The sequence below is a fragment of the Lynx rufus genome, unplaced genomic scaffold (assembly GCF_022079265.1).
Source record: "Lynx rufus isolate CCGP_SWC_20201006 ecotype Redwood Valley unplaced genomic scaffold, mLynRuf1.p SCAF_33, whole genome shotgun sequence".
Classification (NCBI taxonomy): domain Eukaryota; kingdom Metazoa; phylum Chordata; class Mammalia; order Carnivora; family Felidae; genus Lynx; species Lynx rufus.
The window spans coordinates 1,862,870-1,872,758 of NW_025814849.1; positions in this window are offsets into that span (position 1 = coordinate 1,862,870).

Genomic DNA, 9,889 nt, shown 5'->3' on the forward strand with positions numbered 1-9,889 from the left:
ACAAATACCATAGGATTTCATTCACATGGAATGTAACAGAACAAATGAGCAAAGGAAAATAACTGAGGAGCAAACCAGGAAACACTAATTATACACAACTGACGGTCACGGGGTGGGGGGGGAATAGGTGATAGGGATTCAAGTGTCCACTTGTCATGATGAGCACTGGGTGACGTACAGAAGTATTCAATCCATATATTGCATACCTGAAACTACTTTTACACCATGTTAACTGGAATTTAAGAACTTTTAAGAAGTTAATATAAAAATAATTACCTAAAAACACACAAAAGGACCATAGCGAGATGGGGGGTGAGTACTAAAGTGTCCATATATCAAAACGCCATTTCACAACTACATGTTAATTACAGGTCACCTTCTGGTAACTTCTGAGGCTGAGGATTCCCACGCTTAGGACGCTGGCCCCACCACTTGAGGGAGAAACACACAGGTCACCTCCCTCCCGAATAGGAACCCCACTCAGAGGAGGAAGGGACAGAGGGGAGATGCATGGAATGTGATGGAATCCACAAGGCACCGAGTCTATAGAACACATCGCCCTTCTCAGATGTCCCCTTCCAGATGCAGGAAGAAGTCCTCCGCATTTGAGGAAGACCACTTAGAGCCCCACGGTGGTTACTGGTCCTGCTCCGAGAGTTTGAGACTCAGGCTCTGCCCACATTCAGCCTACTCCACGACCACAGAGCACCCCATGTGGCTTTCCATCCTGTTGTGTTTAGAGAGCTTCGGGACCCCTTATACCCACCTCTTCCTATTTTGTTCCTTTGTATTTTTTTTTTAAGTAAAATAACAGCAGTCTCACCAATTATGTTGAAACATAGGAAAAAATGACTTTTTACCAAATGTCAAGATGTGTTCAATCTAAACACCAGACAACATTTTACTTGTTTTTCAAGTGATCAGAAAATCATTGTTCAAACGTTATATTAGACCATGACAGTTAACCTTGAACATAAACGTCAACAGGTAGAAAGACACAGCTTTCTTAAGGAAATGCTCCCTTTAGGTCACGTATCCCCCCCCCCAAATATCAATCTCACTGTTCTGTGCAAACTTTGAGCCCCAGGAGTTGCCTCCAATAACTTTCACCTTGGAAAGCTAAAGAGGCAGGAGTCGGCACAGTTTTAAAATCGTAACTCAGGGCAAACCAGCTAACTTTCATACGAGTACACGAGGTAAAACCCAACAGTCACGAGGGATCAGGAACATATAGACAAAGCAGAAATTGACACTGTTCACAAAGATGAAATCCGGCTTAATGGAGGCAGATTCTCTGCACGTCAAAGTGAGTTCTAAGTGAGAGGAAGCTGTGAATTGAGAGTGAGCTGCTAGGGACAACTCCCTGAATAGGTGTCATCAATGGCACGTTAAAAGACCCAGCTGCTCAGGATAACAGTGACACATCCACTCTTTCCCCCGGATTCTTGGGATTCAGACTTCAGCTTCAGCACCTGGAGTTTGTCCATTCTGTTAGCCGGGCTCCTTGTTTCCATCCATTTGGTCCATTCTGTTGACCAGGCTCCTTGTTTCTATTCCTTCTTCTGAGACCTGGGAGCATGTGGCTTGGTCCCCAAAGCATTCCTAGGAACATCTTCCCATGTTTTCTATGGTTAGTGCTGTTCGATGCTTTTAGCAAGAGCTGTTAAGTTACAATATCTACCAGAATGGCCAGGAGAGGTCATCAAGTTTGCCAGTTTCTGGGCTGACCTCAAGAGGATCTCCTCCAGAAGCTTCTGGGTAGGGCTCCAGAAAACACATGATTTTATAGGACAGCCCAACAAGATTCTGATGCAGGTCTTTTGGACATCCCCCTCCACAGGATGGGAGTCCAAAGTGCTCAGCTGATATTCCAGAACCGGGTTTTCCACACACTGCCTTGTTCCAACTCCTCCCTTCCCCTCCCAAAACAGCTCTTCATCCCAGCTGATGAAGTCCAGGTTTAACTGAGCACTTTCCCTTTGCCAACCAGGATGTTAAGCACGTTGATTACCTGATCTAACCACCACAACAATCCTCCGAAGCAGGTTCTCTTATTTCCCTTTGTAATGAAGAATCGAGTGAAGCTGGGAGGTCAAGTCACTTGTTCAGCATCCTTAGCAAAGCAGTGGGTCATGCAGGTGCAAACCCAGGTCTGAGGTCAGAATTCCAATTTCATCAATGCCCCCGAGTTGTTTTCCTCATGATGCTAAAATTCCTGTGTCCTTCACCACGCCCCCTTCTTTGTGACTTGGAGAAAGTCTGTAGGTTTATCCCAAAGTCAGGAATCTGGTCCAGGTCCCCCCATCTCTGGGGTTCTAGGACACTGAAGGAGCACAGGACATTTCCACACCTAAAAACCCTTCAAGGGCTAAATTCAACACACCCCACCTCTGTTCAAGGAACATAAGAGACACCATGCCTGTCTTCGTACAGCCCAGGGAAGCCTACCAGAGGAGACAGACCCATTACCATCGTACTACCAGGGGGCTGTTGGAAGAGCTTCAGCAACGAGACACCTACCGAGGCAGGAGCAGGGAACAGGACTCCAGCAACAGGGAGAAATAGAGAAGCCAACACCAAGGGTGTTCATCAATGTGTAGACATGATGCCTATTCAAATAATGACAATACATTGGATGAGTCCAGGGTGCCCTGCATGCATTATGCCATTAACCCCCACAGCAGCCCTACGACCAGGGCCGTCATCATCCCCCTTTGGCAGATGGTTTCAGACAAAGGATTCAGGGATTCCGATCACGCAGCCAGCATGAGGGGCAGCTCGGAATCCACCTCGGACAGCATGATTCAAGAGCACTGGCGTTGAACTATCAGCATAAAGCAGGCATGGGAGACTCCAGGGAGATTAGGAAACTGCCCATAGCTCTGAGGCTCTGAACAGAGGAGACCTACAAGGACAGTTTTCAGGGGGCGTGGGGCACAAGCTGGAAGTTAGGGCTTGTCTAGGTGGAGAACAGGGAGCCTAATTCTTGACGAGAATGAAGTCCCATGAGCAGATCTTCCTTTTGTGACCTTGTTCTGGTTCTCCCCTAATGAACCAACAAGGTGAAAAGGAACAGAGGCAAAAAAAAAAAAAAAAAAAAAAGTCTCTTAGGAAACCCTCCCATAGTCCAGGAACTAAAGAACGACTGAGCATGGGTGGTTCAGTCAGTTAAGCATCAGACTTCCACTCAGGTCACGATCTCCCAGTTCGCGGGTTTGACCTCTGCGTGGGGCTCTGCACTAGTGGTATAGACTCTGCTTGGGATCCTCCCCTCTGCCCCCCCCCTTCCCCACTTGCACACGCTCTCAAAATTAAACTTAAAAGAACAAGGAGAGGTTAGAAGCTGAAAAACCGCTTTCTGCAGCCAATTGGATGTGGGGCCCCTAAGATGTGGTTGTGTTCTCAGTTTGGGAGCCTAGAACGCTCGTGGCCAACAACATGCACCCTGGAAGAGGAGTTCTGCGAGGAAAGAGAAGCTCCATCCCTACCAGGCAACTAGAGGGACCAGGATTATTAGGTGTGAAATGGAGACCCAGTCCCAGGAGATGGTTTCCTCTCATCCAGGTCTCCTATCCAGCCCCGCATCATGCATGACGTCTGTGCAGAACACCCCAGCCTGCGAGGGGCTCTCCCTTCTTGGGTTCTGGGCCTGGGATATACATGGGGCTGTGCCTCTCCCCCTTAGTTCTTGCACCGGGTCACACTATGGCTCCATCAAGACTGGGGACACCAGTCCATTTCCCCAGTTGGGTATATTGTATTACACAAGTTCCCTTGTCCTAATTAGTCGATCTAAGAAGAGACTCCCTGGTCTCACCAGAACAGAGGAGGGTAGAGATAGGGCAGAATATCCCCAACTTCTGCCCCAGATGCCAGGTTTGGCATGCTCTGTGCACCTCTAGACAAGACCATAGTGCTTCCAGACTGCCCTTCCTAGGCTGTGCTTCCCCCCCCCCCCCACTTGCTACATCTGGCCAAGGAGAGGGAAGCCCTGGGTGTTCTCAATGATCTCTTCAAGCCTTCCCACACCACTGTAATAGTTTGGTGACCTACATTTCCTTGAGACCCTGATTGGTACAGCTGGGTTTTGTCTTCAACCTTCTCAAGGACTATTCGATACTTTCTAGGACCTTTCTCTCACCTGAGCCTGGATGCAAGCATCTAATGAATGGCCTTTCCTCAAATTGCATTTCCCTTCAGTGTCTTAGGAGGGGCTGGCACAGTGGGGGGTAAGGACACCATTTCCCCCGACATAGAAGACAGCCTACTCTAGTGTGGATAAAACCAAGGATTACCATGAGTACCCAGCGATATTCACAAGTCTTAAGAATCAGCACAGGGTCTCTGGATGGGTGAAACCAACCCCACACCTCAGGAAGCACAGGAATGGAGACAAATCCCATAAGCCCTGCTGTTAGATGCATCTGGACTGTCCCCATGAAAAAAAAATCCCAGATATTCTGTGGCAGGAGCCCCCTGTGTTGCTTTTGAGAACCGGTGGGGTCTGCTCTGGGCTGCTTAGGAAGCTGCTAGAACAGACGGTTGGGAGGAAGCCAAGAATCCTCACTGCTCCCCCTCCAGCTCCCAGGAATACATCTCCACTTGTGCAATCAAAGTGGGTCTCTTACAGAGCAAAAGCAGTTCCAAGGAAGCAGCAGGAGAGCCCAAGATGCCAGCAGTCTGTCCACGTGGGCTGGCGCTGCTCGGGACCCCATCATTCACGATGCCAGATTCAGCCCCATTACTGGTTTCAGTGAGAAAATTAATCTGACGTCATGCAAAGTCTTTCTGGGTAAGCTTCATCGCAGAGTCGGAGCCAGGTCACATCACGACGTATGGATGCCCTACAATGCACCTGCTTCCTCCTCCCCCGCCACCCCCTCCGATCCCGCCGACACCTTTCAACTTAACACCGGGTGGGGGGCAGCACTGTATGGGGGTCCCTGGAACTGGTCACTAAACATTTCCAGCTGCCCTGCCCTCTGCGGTTGGGGAGGTGGGGGCCACACCACTTCGGCCTGGGCATCAGGACTACTGCAGGGAGTAGGGGGGAGGTCCATCCATTTAAGACTCCTGGGAGCACTTTTTCCCTCTTCTATGGTGACTAGCAGGGTGGGGGGCGGGGGGGGGGGGAAGGACGGACACACACACACACACACACACACACACACACACACACACACACACACACACACACACACACGGAATATCCCGTAACTAAGATCCGGGCTGAGGCAGGGAAGACATGGGAAGTCAGGAGTCGACAAAAATTCTTCTGCCGCTTTGGACAATTGGAGCTTAAAGTCAACAGAGTTCCTTGAAAATAGAGGTTTTTTTCCACAGGCGACCCGGTGTGAGTTTCATACCCACTACAGAGGAATCCTCGGGGCAGCTGTTAAGACCCCATTTCCCCTTCAGGTTACGTATACCCCAACGAACGCCCGGCTCAGGGCCACACAGAGGGTACAGCCGGCAAAGTCCAGCGTTGGTCACCGGAGCAGGAAGATCACGGCTTCGCTCCCATTCAGATTAAGACCATCTCCAGGGTGCATGTGCTTCGGCTCATTCAGGGAGAGTCCGTAGCTTGCCACTGTTCGCAGAATGCTTTCTCCCGGAGAGTGCGCGGCATGCCGGGCAGAAGGTGGTCCAGGTGTGGATGGACAGGAGGAAGGAGTGGGGATCCCTGCACCTTCTGGAACTCCAGTCCCTGACTGGAGGGACAAGCAATTCAAGTTACAGAGCAGGACCAGCAGCCAGCATACCATCTTACTATCAACGTTTATGGAGCTGGAAGAGGAGGCCCACGGATGGGAAAAATTCTCTTTCACAGCTGAGTAGACGTCATGTGAAGCGGGTAGGCTCAGAAATAGTCTTATAATGTGGTTATAACATCCTGGAGACACTAGAGAAAGTCTTCACAGCCTGACAAAATGCAGGATGCTTCAGAAGTGCAGTTAGAGGGCAGGTAGAATAGACACTTGTGAATTTCAACAGACTTCCCTGAACAATTAGTCTCCGTGTGCAATTATTACAATAAGTTTCATTCAGGCCCACACAACTCCAAAGGAGTGGTGTTGGAGCTGATGAAGGTATTTTTCACATCCTATTTCATTGCACAGGAAATACAGATACACAGCCTAATGTCCAACTACCCGAGGAGAAAATTCACCACCACTGTACTTTTCATTCTGATACCACAAAATTTGGAAGCCTTGTAACAGTTGTAAATATCTATGCACCCAACATTGGAGCACATCAATTCCTAAGTGAACATTAACTGACAAAGGAGAAGTTGACGGTAATACAGTAGGAGGGGAGGTTAACATGGCACACGAATGGATAGATCATTTGGGCAGAAAATCAAGAAGGAGACGGTCTTTGAACAGCACATTAGACCAAAAATACTTAACAGATCTCTACAGAACATTCCATCCACAACCAGAAAACACCTTATCAAAAGCACGTGGAACATTCTCTGGGATACATCATGTTCAGCCACAAAACAAGTCTCAATAACTTTAAGACAACTGAAATATATCCAGCATCTTTTCCCATCACAATGGTAGGAAACGAAGTTACAAGAAAATTGGGGAAAAAAAACCACATGGAGGCTAAGCATGCTACTAAACCAATGGGAGAAATCAAATACATGGAAGTGAAATATGAAAAATACAGAACTGAAGATATGGTCAAAAATCTGATCCTGTGAAAGTTGTTCTAACCACCACAGATAGGGAGACAGGCCTAGCTCAAGAAACAAAAATCTCAAGGAGTCGAATGTTATACCTACAGAAGCGGGGTGGGGGTGGGGGGACGGGGGAAGCACAAAGCTAGAAGGAAATAAAGGTCAGAGCAGAAATGATAGGACTAAAAATAGAAAAGATCAACGAAACCAAGAGCTGGGTCTTTAAAAAGACAAAAATGATAAAGATATAACTGCTCCTTAAAGAAGACCCAAGTCAAGTCATAAAAGGACACCACAGAAATATAAAGAGATTATGACAATTTATATAACTTGGACAACCTAGAAGAAATGGAGAAATTCCTAGCAACAGATCTTCCAAAACTGAATCAGGAAGAAATAGGAAATCTGAACAGACCAATTGCAAGTAAAGTTGAACCAGTATTTAAAACCTCCCAAGCAAATGTCCGGGACCAGATGGATTCACAAATGATTTCTCCCAGATATTAAGAGCTAATGCCTATTCCAAGTAATTGTACAGGAAAGCATGTTTCCAGATACATTCTAGGAGGCCAGCATTGCCCTGATACCAAAACCAAAGATCTACATAACTCACAGGTCAACATTCCTGATGAACACAGAAGCAAGAGTCTCCAAGAAAAGGGGAAATCAACTGCATCCAGCAATACATTAGAGGAATCATTCATCATGACCATGTGGGTTTTATTCTAGAGATGCAAGGACAGTTCACTATTCATCAGTCAATGGAATACGAATTAACAAAGGATAAAAATCATGATCGACATATGCAGAAAAAGCACTTGACAAAATTCAACATCTGTTCATGATAAAAACTCAAAATGAGTCTTGGGGGAACATAGCTCAACGTAATGTGACAAACCCACAGCTAATATATTCGTTGGAAAAGAAAAGCTCCCCCTCCAAGATCAGGAAAAGGCCAATGATGCCCACTCTTCCCACTTTTATTCAACATAGTACTGGAAGTCCTATCCATAGCAACCATAAAAATGCATCCCAGTTGGTAAGTAGGTTAAAGAGTTCCTCTTTGCAGAGAACAGGATACTATACAGAGAAAACCCTAAGAACACCACCAGAAACCATTCGAAGTAATAGAATTCAGTCAAGTTGAAGGCTACAAAATACAGAAATCTGCTTTGTTTCTGTTCAAAAGTATAACAGATTAAGTCCATTTACAATTGGCCAAGAAGAATAAACGAGGAACAAGCATAACCACCATGGAGGGAAGTGACCGGTTCACTGAAAACTATAGAACATTGAAGAAATTGAGAGGGACACAAATGAAAAGATGTTCCATGCACATGGGCTGGAAGATTATTTAAGTGCCCATCATGCCTAAACTACCCCTTTCCAAATAAGGATAGGATTTTTCACAAATTAGGACACTAAAGTTTGGATGGAACCACAAAAGGTGCCAAATAGCCAACGTAATCTTAGGAAAGGCGAAGCTGGACTTCTCACAATCCCAGATTAAAATGTGCTACACAAAGCAGTTGTACATGAAAGCCGTATGGTGGGGGGACAAAAATAGATGCTTAGACCAATGGTACAGAGCAGAGACCCCAGGAGACCAGAATATCCAACGGGAAGACAACAGTCCCTTCAACAAATGGTGCTGGGAATACTGGACAGCTACACATGAGAAAATGAAGGTGGACCACCTCCTTATCCCCACACAAGAACCACCTCAAGATGGAATGTATACCTAAATCCACCAGACTCCTAGGAAACAGGCAGGAAGTGCTCGGACAGGAGTCTAAGCAATGGTTTTCTAGACGTTCCTCCTCAGGCAAGAGAAATAAAAGGCAAATATAAACTGTTGAGACAACACCAAAACAAAAAGCTTTTGCACAAAGGAAACCATTGACAAGACAACCTACTGAACGGGAGGAGAGATTTGCAGAAGACATAGCTGGTGAAGGATTAATACCCAAACTATATGGAGAACTTCTACAACACCAAAGAAGTTATAGATCTATTAGAAAATAGGCAGAGAGTATGGAGAGACATTTCTTTAAAGAGGCCATACAGGTGGCCAGACACGTGAAAACGTACTCACCATCTCTGATCAGGGAAATACACATTTAAACCATAATGAGTTCTCTCTTTACGCCCCCCAATGGCTAGAATCAAGAAGACCATGAAATGTCAGCAAGGATGCAGAGAAAAAGGAATCCTTGTGCATTTTTGGTAGGAAGATAAGTTGGTTTAGCCACTGTGGAAGACAATATGCAGGTTCCTTTAAAAAATTAAAATACAATGCCAAATGATGTATAATTCCACTACTGAGTATTCAAAGATAAAACACAAATTCAAAAGGATGCAACCCTAGGTTTACTGCAGCATTTACCATAGCCAAGATCTGGGAGAAAACCAAGTGTCCTTCCATAGATGAATGGATAAGATATGGTATAAACACAATGGAATATTACTCTGCTGTCAAACAAGAATGAGATTTGGCCATTTAGGACATTATGGATGGACCATGGATCACCCCTAGAGGGTAAATGTGCAGAATGAAATGATAATCAAGTTATTCTTTGACTCGTTGCTTTCATTTATATGGAGTTTAATAAAATCAAGGACTTCCAGGGAAAACAGTGGAGGAGAACCATAGGCTCACCTCATCCCAGGCCTACACCCACATGAGTGTAAGCACCCCAGAAAATGACCTCAAGAGTGGCAGAATGCACTCCACAACTAAGTGTGAAGAGGCCACATGGAGGAAGGTAGGGGTGGAGAGGTGGTTGGGAACTAAAAGGACTCATGGGACCATCCTTGGGAGGGACGCTGTCGGCACAGAGAGGTACAGACAGAGGCCCACACAGGGAATTGTTTTTCCTATGCAGCCTCCCCAAACAGGTGGCTTTAATAGGGAGGGTGCAGAATTTTGTGAGTTTTTACAGCCAGCAGGGATTAAAACATGGAGTTTTTAAAAACCAGGGGGTTCGGCTCTGGGAGAGCAGGTAGGTGAGGAGACGGAGTCCATGCCCTTGACGAGGCAGCACAACAGCCCTTGGAGAGCAAAGACAGAAGCAATAGTGTGACAGGGACATGAGGCACTTGGGAAGGAGAGTTTAATGGTCTCCAAGCAGGTCCTGGAGGGATGGAAATCACTAGGGGCTTTCTCCAAGAACAGAGGAGCTGGCCAACATCTCATGCCCCTGT